A 14,171-nucleotide genomic window follows, 5' to 3' on the forward strand; every position below is an offset into this window, starting at 1 on the left:
CCCCCCACCCGTGAGGAATGATGTGCTGTTTCTTTTGGAAACATGCATGCATGCCTGTACTTATCGAGCTGAATTAGATGCTTGATAAAGGGGACAAAGTGATAGAATTATATGGTTCCCTCTCTGATTTTGACCTACATATGTGTCTTAGCAACTTACTCTTAAAGAAGAACTGTGATTTTGTTAGCTTCAAATAGATGGGAAATCGGTAGAACATTCTCTGGGAAGGTTTCATCGTGCCTGGCACATGCAGCAGGGCTTCTGAGAGTCTTCCTTCCTCTTCAGGGTATAGCCCTCCAGCTGAGGGGAAAATAAGTTCTGAATCTCAGGAGCACTTGCAGTGCTCATTTCTGACACTGTGGGGAGGAACCCAGGCATAGTTTGTTTATTTAAAATTATTTATAAGCTACCAGATTTTATTTTTTTTAAGAAAATTTCTAAGCACTGTATAACATAAAAACAACAAATAAATCAAATATATAATGTAAAGTGAGTAAAACTTTATACCTATGTCCCTTATCCCCCCATGAGTGAATTTCTTCTTGATTACTAAGCTTAGCCAGAAATGTTTGGTGTGGGACTTTGCCAAAACCATTCAGAAGTTCAGAAACATGAATGTTGACCAGACTGTACCTGTCTCCTTGTTCCTTGACACTCAGAGAATTTTAAAAGGCTGGTGAAATAATATTTCTCTTAAACTGGTAAGCCAGTGGACAGGACCAGAAAGCATAATCATGCTGTGTTTAGAGAAGCTGATCCCTGCCAATACTACTCCTCAACACAGCAAAGAACTCAGATGCAAGTAGTAATAGTAGTAGTAGTAGTAATAATAATAATAATAATAATAATAATAATAATAATAATAATAGTAATAATAATAATTTATTTATACGCTGCCCATCTGGCTGAGTTTCCCCAGTCACTCTGGGTGGCTCCCAACAGAATATTAAAAACACAATAAAATATCAAACATTTAAAACTTACCTAAACAGGGCTGCCTTCAGATGTCTTCTAATAGTCAGTTAGTTGTTTATTTCCTTGACATCTGATGGGAAGGCATCCCACAGGGCAGGCGCCACCACCGAGAAGGCCCTCTGCCTGGTTCCCTGTAACTTTGCTTCTTGCAGTGAGGGAACCAGCAGTAGACTCTCAGAGCTGGACCTCAATGTCCAGGCTGAACGATGGGGGTGGAGACACTCCTTCAGGTATACTGAACAAGTGTCTCTGTGCTAGGGAGATGCTGAATCAAACTATGTTTAGTCTTGATGAGGACACTGGAATGAGATAGCTATTAATTAGATTTGTTGTTGTTATGAGAACTACCGGTACATTTCTGTAGCTCCCAACAGCTGAAGCCTTTTGCTTATAAACTTGTATTGATTTCATTCCAATTCTCTGTTTATTTACTGGGAAGTAAATCTCACTAAGTTCATGGAGGCTAACTCCCTAGTACAAGTGCATATGATTTCCACTTTTGTCATTACTAACTTTGGCTGGAGAGATTTTTCACATCCTAGAGCTGAATAAAGAAGGAAAATTAATGGAAAGAGCAGTGAGCTAAGGCATCGCATGATTGATCAGCTGATATGCTCTGGGGTCATGCAAATTTGTTTGTCTCTTTTTCTCCCATATTTTGCTGGGTGAGATTTATGTCGCACATGCCTCTTCTTCAGCCTGAACCTTTGGAAATGAGCTATATATTGCTGAACTGTATTAAGTTTTCATTGATAAAAGCTATTTTATGTTCAGGAGAATTGCCTTGTAGTATAAAATGTAACTAAACGGAGCATTATACCAAACTTATAATTTATATCCTTGCCATTTATAATCATTAAGGTACAAGGTTTTAAAGAATTATCACTCTGGCTGGAGGTTGCCAAAAGCAAAGAGTCCTGATTATAGGAGTTGATTTGCCCTTTGCCAGCATTGCAGCCTGGTGACATCATAGAAAACAAAATGGTGCTGCGTGTCAATGGCAATGGAAGGACCATATCACAATAAAGAGCACTTACTTTGGATGCAGAAGGTTCCAAGTTCAATCTTTAGACTCTACTCATTAGATCAGATGGAAAGTGATATGAAAGGCCCATGGAGAGCAGCTCAAAGTGCAGAGCAGACAATACTAGTCTAAATAGAAAAATAGTCTGATATGGTATAATGATGCACAAGGATGGGCAATATTTAATAAATATTATGGTGTTTAGGAGGGGACATATCCCCTCTGAAAATGGAGTAAATGTAGCACACATTGGAATTGCAACTGTCTTGTTTATTTTAAACACAATTTCAACCTGTGTTACATTCAATCAATTCAAAACCTTTCTAAACCACCTAATATTTAAAAAAATCTCTGAGGCTACATGCACACCATACACTTAAAGCACATTCTTTAGTAATTCTGGGCACTGTTGTTTGCAAAGAGTTGCTTAGAAATTACAATGCCCATAATCATTTGGGAGTACTTTAAATATACCCTATTTTTCGCCCTATAGGACGCACTTTTTCCCCTCCAAAAATGAAGGGGAAATGTGTGTGCGTCCTATGGGGCGAATGCAGGCTTTCGCTGAAGCCTGGAGAGCGAGAGGGGTCGGTGTGCACCGACCCCTCTCCCTCTCCAGGCTTCAGGAAGCTATCTGCAAGCCGTGGGAGCCCAGGGGAGTTCCCCCTGGGCTCCCCCGGCTTGCGCAGAGCTGCCTGCATCCTGAAGCCCCGGCGCGCTGAGCAGTTGCGCCGGGGCTTCGGGTAGCTCTGCGCAAGCCGCGGGATGGCTCCCCCGGCTTGCGCAGCGCTGCCTCTTATCCCGAAGTCCCGGCGCGCTCAGCAGTCGTGCCGGGGCTTCGGGTAGCTCTGCGCAAGCCGCAGGAGGGCTCCCACGGCTTGCGGAGAGCAGCCTGTTCTGTGGGCTGGGGTCGGGGGAAGCTCAGGCTTCCCCCGCCCCAGCCTCGTGCCTTGGGGGGAGGGAAATAATTTTCCCCCCTTTATTTCCCCCCCCAAAAAACTAGGTGCGCCTTATGGGCCGGTGCGCCCTATGGGGCGAAAAATACAGTATGTATGTTGCAGTCTAAGACTTCCTTAACAGCTTCTACACATTGGCTAAATGCTGACATAGGCCCAAAGGCCTATTGACCATTGACTGGAAAAGACAGCTTCAGAACATTACTGGGAGCAGAAAGTCATAAATAAGTTCTTCAGCCACTGGAGCTATTGGAACATATGCTGCTTAGATTTTAGTTGTTCTTTATGTTTGGAAGAAATGGGATTTTAAAGTGTTTCAGATTGGATATATCATGCCAATATGTGATTGTGGTATACTTTAGAAGGGGTGAATATAAATCACACAGATAAACATATTAACACAATGTAGCTCAGAAAGATGGCTGTCTGGTGTGAAGTTTTATGACCCCAAAGCTTGCTGCCAGGAATTTATTCCTTACAGATTGTGAAGAAGTGCATTTTTGGGGTAGAGTGTTAACTACTTGCCTTTTCCAGAATCCCATTCATTGAAATGTGCTTGTTTTTAACACTCTGTGTTTAATAATAATAATAATAATAATAATAATAATAATAATAATAATATCACACAAAACATAGAAGTTCACTTTTTGTTTTCTTCAACCCAATTTCAATTTATTCTAGAAATAGAATTTGTTTGTGTAACTGATTAACCAGGATCAAATTAGGTCAGCCTGTGTTGACACAGTATGGAACTGTAATTGGTTTCTTTAATTGGTAACTGTAAACTTGAATGTAATCAGCTCAGAGGAAGTACAGTCTGTACCAGAAAAGTTTCGTATCTCCCAGGGGAAACTTTGCTAATTGTAAACTGCACAAGTGATTAAAATTCTATATCAGTTATTGTATGGCGAAGAAGTGCCTTCTGTAGAGTCAGCTATACAGAAGAGTTCCCACCCACCCCAATCCTTATAGTAGTTCCTCAGCATGAAAACAAACAAGACATTTCAGAAATAAATAAACTTTGCTTTTGCTTGGGGGTTGTTTGTGATTTATATGACCAAAAAATCTCATGGTTAGCACATTCCCACTAAATATGAATTCATTTGGCAACATTAATGATTATTTGGTGTGTTTGGTACAAATATGAATATATTTTATGCCACCCATTCTTTTTTATGGTTATTTTATTGTCTTGTAATTTTATTATTACTGCTTTTATGAAAAGGTAAGCGGACTTTCAGAGAGATATTTGAAGTCTTTAGCCTACCAACATATCTTGGAAAAAGATGCTAGTGGTGAGAGATTCAGGAGAGACAAAAGGAATTAGTATTTCATGCAGCTTATTGTTAAACTGTAGAAGATAAGGCTATTGATTCTCGGAAGATAAGGCTCTCTATGACTACAAGTCATGCTGGCTTGTATAGTACCTGCAGGATAAGAGGCAACAGACCTTTGTATACAAGTTACTCAGGAAAATGGGTGGGGTGCTGGAGTATGGCATGTTCTTTTACGGAGTGAAAATTAATTTCTGCAAATTTCTTCATTGAGGGGGTCTTAAAAATATGTTTTTGGGTGTGAGGAATTCAAATCTGCTATTTTGTGTTTGTGGTTGGTTGGTTTGCAAAATTGGGCAACATTTAGCTTGGTGGGTATGTTTAGTAAAGAAGCATATAAATGGCTTTTGGAAAACCAAAGAATTTTAATTTTACCTTCTGAAAATGTCTAGTAATCCTAAACAACAACAACAACAACAACAACAACAACAACAACATAACTGCAAGTACTTGGCAATAATTTTTATTGATACCTCTGCAGTTTTACAAACATTTTACTTACCAAGGGAAGCTAAATTAAATTATATTAATTCAACAAAAATACCTTTTGAATTCCAAAGTCATGTTAAAACTTTTTAGCACTCCTCATTTTTGGAAGTTGAAAGTTGAAAAATTCAACGCGCCCTGATACTGGAGAACATTGACATTTGAACTGATCCAGCAGGTGTCTTCTTATGTTCAAGACTGTGAATTCAGGCCCCATGATGTGCCCAATGAAAGAGTTTCATTCCCTTTCCCCAAATAAATTTTGAAGCCAGTACATATACATATAACACAAGAAATGAGTTTAAAATGACCATGCTTGAAGAAGATTGAACTCCGGTAGAATATGCCCAGATTTCCTAAGAAATATTATTCTTTCTAGTATAATAAACTCACAAAACGACCATGAGATCCATCTCAACACCCTGTTTCATAGCTTTTACATCAGAGATAGGTACCAGGCAATCCACCAGCTGAAGAAATACATTGGCTTCTGATGGACAAATCTTAATGGAAGCAACCTGCTTCAGAAATACTCAGTCTGCTTCTGAATATGACATGGCATGGATCTGAAGCAGTCCAACATGAAATGACCAGGCCCCAAACCTAAAGAACCACTGAAGGGTGTTATTACATTTTACTTGTGAATTGGATGCATTCTTGAAACTGCAAATAATGAATGGAATATGCCTGGAGGGTGGAAGAGTGGTAGAGGATGCAGTTCTGTGGTAGACAGTTCTACCTTCTAGTTCTTTCACATGTTTTTGATTTGTTTGTTTAATCTTGCTTGCTAGTTGTATTCTTGATACTACACAGGAAAACGTTTGAGAGGAACGATGAAATAAAGCATTATAAATGTGAAAATAATATTGAATAGTATCAGTGTAAGTGGTTTGCAATTTGCCATAAGCCCATGCTTATGCACCTTTTTATCTTCAGTATAGACAGAAAAGGAATGCACTTATATTTCTCCTTGACAAATATTCTTGACAAATATTCAAGAGCACTACAGCAAAGACCTTAAGCCCTGCAAAAGATACATTTATGTGGAACAACAAAACATCATTATGCAATGATGTTTAGAAAGCACATTACCAATTTTAAGAGTTTAGTTTTCTCCTCCTTCTTCTCAGCAGCACCTATTCAGTTGACTGTGTTATTCCCTTACAAATGCAGCAGCCTAAATTAAGTCTTTTCTTTTTAACTGGAGAGAGACCAAAAAGTAAGGTCTGCAATCCTACACACACTTCCTTAGTAATAAGTCCCATTGAACTTAATGCTGCTTACTTTTGAATGCACATGTACAAGATTGCAGTGCAATCACTTCGTCAGATATATAGTGCGTCAAAAGTGATAGGGCTGTGCACAGACGCCTGATCCACCCTGTGGTTCAGATCTGTGAGCCCCAGATCAGGGAAATTTGCCCTGTACCACTCTGGGAGCTGCCCACCCTGGTTCTGTCATTGAAACAATTCAAGGACAAGGCTAAGGTTGGTTTTTTAAAAATGCTTTCTAAACCTTTAAAATGGTTAGGGTGCATGGCAGTGTGCAGGATTAGATCCTAAGGGGTATGGGTGCTGCTTTCTTTCCTGAAAGCAACACCCTCACATGATTGGATTGTTCTGTGACAAAGAGCAATCTCATCCTGTGCAGTGCTGGTTGCTGCTCACGCTGTTGAGCGGAGGGATTGAGCCTTTACTCACAGGAAAATGCAGCTGTCGGCCAGGGAGGTTTATGACTTTTACACATGGTGCCTGCCTCTTCTTCTTGCCTGATGCTGCATGCCCCTGACATGCATGCCCCACAAGTCACTCTAGGCCAGGCATCCCCAACCTTCAGCCCGCCAGATGTTTTGGACTACAATTCCCATCATCCCTGACCAATGGTCCTGTTAGCTAGGGATCATGGGAGTTGTAGGCCAAAAAATCTGGAGGGCCGTAGGTTGGGGATGCCTGCTCTATGCCAACCAACCTGATTGGTAGTGATCTGTGGCTGTGCGCACCCAACTCTTTTGAGATCTGTGTTCGATCACACAGGGTCCCCGGATGTTTCACCGTCTATTGATCCCTGTGCCACCACTTGATTTCTCACTGCCACCATCCAGGCCCTACCTGGTACAATACTGAGTCCAGTCAGGGTTAAATTGGAACATAAACTTCTGTTTATTTATTGCAGTTTAACAAGCGTGAGGTTTCATAAACGGTATCGGTCAATTACAATCATGGGGTGCCTATCCAGACCTATAACTTCCGCTACCTGCTCTCACTCACTAAACCACCTCTCAGATATTTACTTATTTTCCTAGCTCCTAACTGTTCCTGACTCAGCTTATTTCTCTACCCACAGACTCTATCCCAATTCACTCCCACTCCAACCAACCACCCAACAAATTCCTCCCTTTGTCTCTCCCAGAGCTGGTTTTGTAGTCCCTCTGACTCCACCCCCTGGGTTCTGATTGGGTAACCTGTTTAACTATTTCACCTCCAGCACTCTCATATGTTAACATCACAAAACCCAAGCCAACACCCTCCAAATATGCTTGATTTGGACCTCGGCCGAATCTGGTGCACAGTCCTAGAAAGAGCCAGGCACTGGAGAGCCCTGTCAGGAGTAAGCATAGACCAATGGTATCAAATAGTAGGGGAAACAGCCTTATTAGAAAAACTGACCAACAAACTGAAACTGACATGGCAACAAATAGAAGAAGACATCTTCACCCTGGTATGGTTACCCTTTATCACATACACAGCCTAACAAAGCAACAAGAAGAACCCACCAACAGCATACAAATCAATCTGGCTAACCTGATCCAAACACACACACACACACCACTCACACATGAAAACAAATTTCACTACAGCCAATCAAAGACAATCAACCATATCCTAGACCATCCCTAACCTCCCTCACCACCAAAGAAATATAAGCAAATAGTAAAGAGAACCCACACAAGTGACGCTGACACAAAACCCCACACATACACTAAGTAGAATAGAAGCATTGCCACCTGACCCCACTCACCACTACCCTTTCCACCTCTTTCCCCCTTTTCTTCCTAATGTAACGCTAATGTCTCACAACAAATGAAGCTGATCTGTAGAAAACGTAACTTGAAAAAGAGACATTGCACATACTTTTGTAAACCAATAAAACTTTAATAAAAATATATTTAAAAAGAAAGAAAGTGTCCCCACAGTTTTTGTGTGTCAGTTTGTCCCCCACTGTAGTGTAAGCCATGTTCTGCTGCTTTTGTGGTGGTGTTGCCATTAGGGCTAACTTCTAGGGAATTTTGGCAGAGGTGGGGTAGCACAATAAACGTAAGAGTTTCCACTGGAATATTCATGCCTGACAGCATCTTAAAAAGCAGAGACATCACCTTGCCAACAAAGGTCCATATAGTTAAAGCTATGGTTTTCCCAGTAGTGATGTATGGAAGTGAGAGCTGGACCATAAAGAAGGCTGATTGCCGAAGAGTTGATGCTTTTGAATTATGGTGCTGGAGGAGACTCTTGAGAGTCCCATGGACTGCAAGAAGATCAAACCTATCCATTCTTAAGGAAATCAGCCCCTGAGTGCTCACTGGAAGGACAGATCCTGAAGCTGAGACTCCAATACTTTGGCCACCTCATGAGAAGTCTCCCTGGAAAAGACCCTGATGTTGGGAAAGATTGAGGGCACAAGGAGAAGGGGACGACAGAGGATGAGATGGTTGGACAGTGTTCTTGAATCTACCAGCATGAGTTTGACCAAACTGTGGGAGGCAGTGGAAGACAGGAGTGCCTGGCGTGCTCTGGTCCATGGGGTCAGGAAGAGTTGGACACGACTAAATGACTAAACAACAACATTCATGCCTGTCTCTTGCAGAAAGAGTATTGTGGCACTTAATGACTAAGAAATTTACTGTGGCATCTGTGTTCATGAATTGCAGTCCACTTCATAAGATACATGAATGGATATCCTGTGTTGCAGGTATGTATGAATCTTGTTTTCGGGTAAGATGTGACTAAGGGCTTTTTAAAGTCTTTTTGCTACATCTCAACCATTGTGCAGCTGCAACATTTCCTGGCCCATGGGAAGACATTCTCCATGAGCAAGCAGATTCAGATTATATTATTGGTACCTAGCCATGATGGGATCGTTGCAAAACAAAGGTTTATCAGAATGAAAGAAAGTTTAACTCAGACTGAGACAAACTCCAGCATAAACAAATTTAAAATCTTGAATTTCCCTGACAGATCACTGCATGCCTCTTTAAAAGGAAGAATTTGTTCCTCTTTTAACAAATATTGAAACAAAATAAAATGAGATGGAATAAAATGAATGTATGCAATACTTAATGAAATTATGCAAAGCCTAATTGAATAAAAGCTTAAAACAAAACTTAAAATTCTGAATCGCCCTGGCACGAAACAGCATTCTTTCTTATAGATTGTCTGCAGACAGAAAATATTCAGTTTTCACAGTTGCATCTTGTCCTCCCAGTAGATAAAATACAGATTCATGGCCAGACCTATCTCCATCTCTCACAAAAATCTGCCCCAAGTATTGTTCTCTCAATGCATTATAAATATATATGTTTTTAATATATATTTTTGAATTATAAAAGACAATTTAAAATCTGTACAATATCTTCAATGCAGCTTAAACCACAATTACAGTTATGTTTGTCCCATAAAAGACAAGAGGCTGCAGAATTATTTGTGATGTGGCAGGTGGCATGAACCAGGTTTTTTTTAAAAGGGTGAAAGGAATATGAATTTATTTTTAAAAAAATCCATGGCCACCTCTTACTATATAGGGAAAGCACCAAACTCCATACCCTCATCTTCTTAGAAATTTCTCTTGCCTCCTACACCAGTTTCAAGAAAATTTAGTTTCCTACATATACCAAGATTTATATACTGCTTAATCAAAAAATATCTCTGAATGGTTTATATGCAGAAGTCATTGTGGCATATAACTGATAAACCAATCAACCAATAATTAAAAAGAAACAGTAAAAACAGGCTTTTAAAAACAGCAGGCAATAATGTTATCAAAATATAGATAAAATCAACTGCTTTAAAAACAATACATAATAAAATTGCATGTCTGGGTAGGCTTTCCTAACAAAAAGGTGTTTAAGCAAAGATGATATAATGAAGGTTTCTGCCTAATATTAAGAGACAGAGAATAGGCGCTGCTGTCCCACCCAAAGATTGATTTCTTGATTTGTCAGCGATTGAGTGCACACACATGCACACACAGAGAGAGAGAGAGAAAGAGAGAGAGAGAGAGATCTGGACTGCTCTCCTGGCTTCCCAACACCATGTCACTGCCAGTTACTGGGCAGAGGATGGGGAGAAGCAACACAACATGCAGCTTGGCAGGTCCGACACTCCTGCTGCTTCACCCACACTGTGCAAAGCTCCCCTTAGCTTACTACTCTCCGGCTCCTGGTAAGCAGCAGCAGTGTGGGGTGTTGGGAACCCAGGAGAGCAATGCAGGCTGCTACTGCCTCTATAGGTAGATAGGCTTCCAAGAGCTATCGTCTTGTGATAATGCCTATGCTGACTACATCTTCTAGGACAAGCTCTCCATTTCAGTGTGTCGGTGGATTTGTTTTATTTGGCCACCCGGTACCTCAAAATCCCTACCCCTCCACCCCTTGCTTTCTGCAGGTTACAAATGCATACATGTGAGCCATTTACTTCTTGCTCAGTGAGAAAACCAAACATTAACCTTCTTTTTATCTTCCTCCTCTGACACTAAACTGTTTGATATTAACAATGGATCAAGAAGAAAGGACTGTGAAATATTAATCATGCCTTTAAGGATTCACCATCTCACACTCAAGCGTACATGAGCAGAGTTTAAAGTGCTGAATATTCATCTTGAATATTCATCCATGCTGCTGCTGCTGCTGTGTTTGCCACCTTGCTGATTTCTCCTGGTTCAATACATACACATACCACTCTTATTATTTTATTTGTTTGCTTTGATTGTCCTTCCATAGGACTCTTTGTGAACTGATGGAGTTAACAGCAAATTGGAGTCAAAGCTCAGGCAAATTAGACAGTCCATTGTGAACAGAAGCATGGACTAAGGATGGCTCAAAGGATTACTCTGTCCAGCAGCAAAGCCACTAAATTTGTAATGCTGTTCACATTTAGTTCCTAAGGGCAAAGATCAGGCCTTTGTATGGTTGGGGCTCTGGCAGGAACTGTTGCTGATGGCAACAGCAGGATCCCCTGTGAGAGCAACTGCTACTTCGGTACTAACTACCACCGCAGCTCAGGGTTGCCTCTATTGTTTTGCTGCATTTTTAAAAGCATCATAATATTTTCACCCCTTCCCAGAATTCCCTAAGGCACATATGCAGGTGGATAGCCTCACCTCTGCCTAATAAAATCCTCTTTACTGTTAAGGGTGACCTTGGTGCACTTTTGGCTTGTAGCGGACTTTGAGAAATAGAAGGATTTCGAAGATTCTCTGAAGCAACATGTTTCAGACTGTTAATGGTGTGCTCTCCTGTTTGCGGTTGTGCTAATTAAAAATCTGTCTGATGTTGCAAATAAAATGATCGCACCTCTTGCGCACAAGAGCAATGTGTGTAGGGGCTCGGAGCATGTGAGCTGAGTGTGCTTACATCACCATTTTCACAACTGAGCCTTAACAGTGAAATCCTATGCAAGATTACTCAGGTGAACGTCCTACTGAGTTACTCCTAGATAAATATGCATAGGATTACAGCCTAAGACAAATTACTGGAGTGTCCCCCATCCCACTTTACCTTACTGAAGACCCCTTTCTGCCTATTTTGTGGCAAATCCATTTACAGTGCAATATTGTGTCTAAAAAGTATTATTGTTTCAGGGGTGTTTCAGCAATGTTTGTTTAGCTGGGGGGGTCAACTAATTAAGAGGGACATAATAAAGGGGTACAAATTTATGCATGGTGTGTGAAGAGTAAAAAGGGAATAGTTTTTCTTCCTTGCTCATAATATTTAGAACTCTGAGTCATACATTGGAGCTAAATGTTGGCAGATCCAGGATAGACAAATGAAAGGATTTTGGTGCATAGCACATAGTTAAATTATGACATTTACTGCTACAAGTTACAGTGATGACCACCAACTTAAATGGGCTTTAAAACGGAGATAGACAAATTAATGGAAGACCAATAATATAGTGGCTACTAGCTATGATGACTATATGTACTAGCTCTGGCGTTGGAGACAGTATTGAATACCAGTTGTATAGCAGTGGAAGAGTGCTGATTGCTCATTTTGATGGGATAGCTCAGTTGGTAGAGCATGAGACTCTTAATCATGGGTTTGAGCCCCATGTTAGGCAAAATAAATTCCTGCACTGGAGGCGGTTGAACTAGATTACCCTCGTTGTCCCTTCCAACTCTACAATTCTATGATTCTATTATTTTCTGCTTGTGGGCAGTCTGCTGGGCTAGATAGATCCTGCTAATCTCTTCTTCTTAAATATATACTGGATATACTAGAACAAAACAGAATCGCCCTATAATATATAATAAACATTTTAAAATGGACATCAGAAGCTGAAGACTGAAAAATGTCAGGTTTACTCTCTAAAGTCCCATTGAAAAATGCACAATAACATTATATTTGTAATGGAATTCCACCCCCACATCTAATCTAAGTACAACACAAGAGCAAAATACAGGCTGTGATTTACCCGGCCAGGATATCTGAAAATAGTGGGAAGCTGGAGTAAACACTCTGTTCAAAAGCAAGCATGGAAATTAGAAGGAAGGTCATAGTTCATCAAAATATTAATGGATGCTAGAGAATAATGGTTACCATTCCAATTTATAATATTACTGGATGAACTGAAACACCAGCCAAACATGTCAACAGCATTATCTTGCTGTTAATGTTGCAGACATATCTGTGGGTGGCTCACAATGCAGTTCTGTACATTTCCAGAAGTAAGCCTCATTGAGTTCCCATTAAGCCCCATTTAAAATATGAATGTGTATATAACAGCCTTAATCAGGTGTACATAGAGATTGATGGATATAGATACCACAGATAAAGCAAAAATTCTGATTTCTTCATTTGTTTTGCCATTTAAGGGGGAAATGAAAAGTATGAGAAGGAACAAAGTCTATTACAAACTCACTTTTAAAATATATGTATATATTCTGCTTTAAAAGAGTGGCTCAGTCTCCTACATATTGCATTGTGTATAACAAAAGTATTTCTATGGAGTCAAAATAATCACTGTAATATAAAAATGATGCAAGGAGAGATACTCCTGAATTTGAAGGCTGCTGCTGAGAAGATGTCTCTAGAACTTTCTGTGGAATTTTGAACAATTGATAGGGTTAATTATTTCCCCATATGCTGCTATCTATATTGCCATCAGCTTTCACGTAAAGCAACATTTGAGGTGCATTTGCCTTTGGAAACATCCAGAAACCTTTTTGAGAAACAAATTCTGGTGACTGGTAAAATTGTTAAGAAAATTGCTAAGAATGTGGGGGAGTTATATCTCTTTGTCTGAGAAAGCTCGTTAGAGTAGGAGAATCTCAGGGTCGTAGGTTTCAGCCCTGCATTGGGAGGAAAGATTGCTGCATTTCAGGGGATTGACTAGGGGACCCTCATAATCCCTTCCAACTCTACAATTCTATGACTAAGGGCATCATTTCCTTCCAGTGCATCCAGGCTTACATATGCATACACCTGAACACACACACACACACACCTGCTTGTACAGGTGGGATTGCTTCACAGTGCATAATGGGGTCCCTTTCCTCTTCCTCCTCCTCACCATATGTACTGTTTGAATCAGCCCAGGTGCAATATACCTGGCGGTTAACTTCCATGGCTTCTCTTGCCGTAGCTTTGCCCAGCCTCCCAGGGTCCCATGTCAGGCTTCTCACAGATGAAGGTTGAATCATATCGACACAGCATTTCAGCCCAAATCAGCTAGAATTTGTGGTGGTTCTGAGAAAACCTTCAGTCAGATGTTATCAGCAGGGATTGTATCAATGTTTGAGGAGAGAAAAAGGGATGACAGGTATGGGAGAAGGTGACAGAGAAATGGTATAATTGTAAACTCTTCTCTAGTATTATTATTATTATTTAAAAAACAACCCAGTCGGTTAGGTGGGAAGTTGATCCTGTTCTTTACTAAGGATGTGGAGTAAAATCTAGCAGTTTTCTCATCACAATTAATTACAGTTCCTTGAATTTCCTCTTAAATCAAGGAACATAAGTTAATTTCCAGAGAAGATCCAGTGCCCAAGCCTGTTTTTTCTGTAATTCCTGTTCCACAATCCTAACCTGATACCCTGGTAGGGCACTATGCACAATGAGGGGAAAGCAATTGCTCATGCTGAGACTCTTCCCCCCTTTTTTGTCACTTCATGTACTTCACAATG

This window comes from Podarcis filfolensis (assembly GCF_964270895.1).
Source record: "Podarcis filfolensis genome assembly, chromosome: 4".
In the NCBI taxonomy this organism is placed as follows: Eukaryota; Metazoa; Chordata; class Lepidosauria; order Squamata; family Lacertidae; genus Podarcis; species Podarcis filfolensis.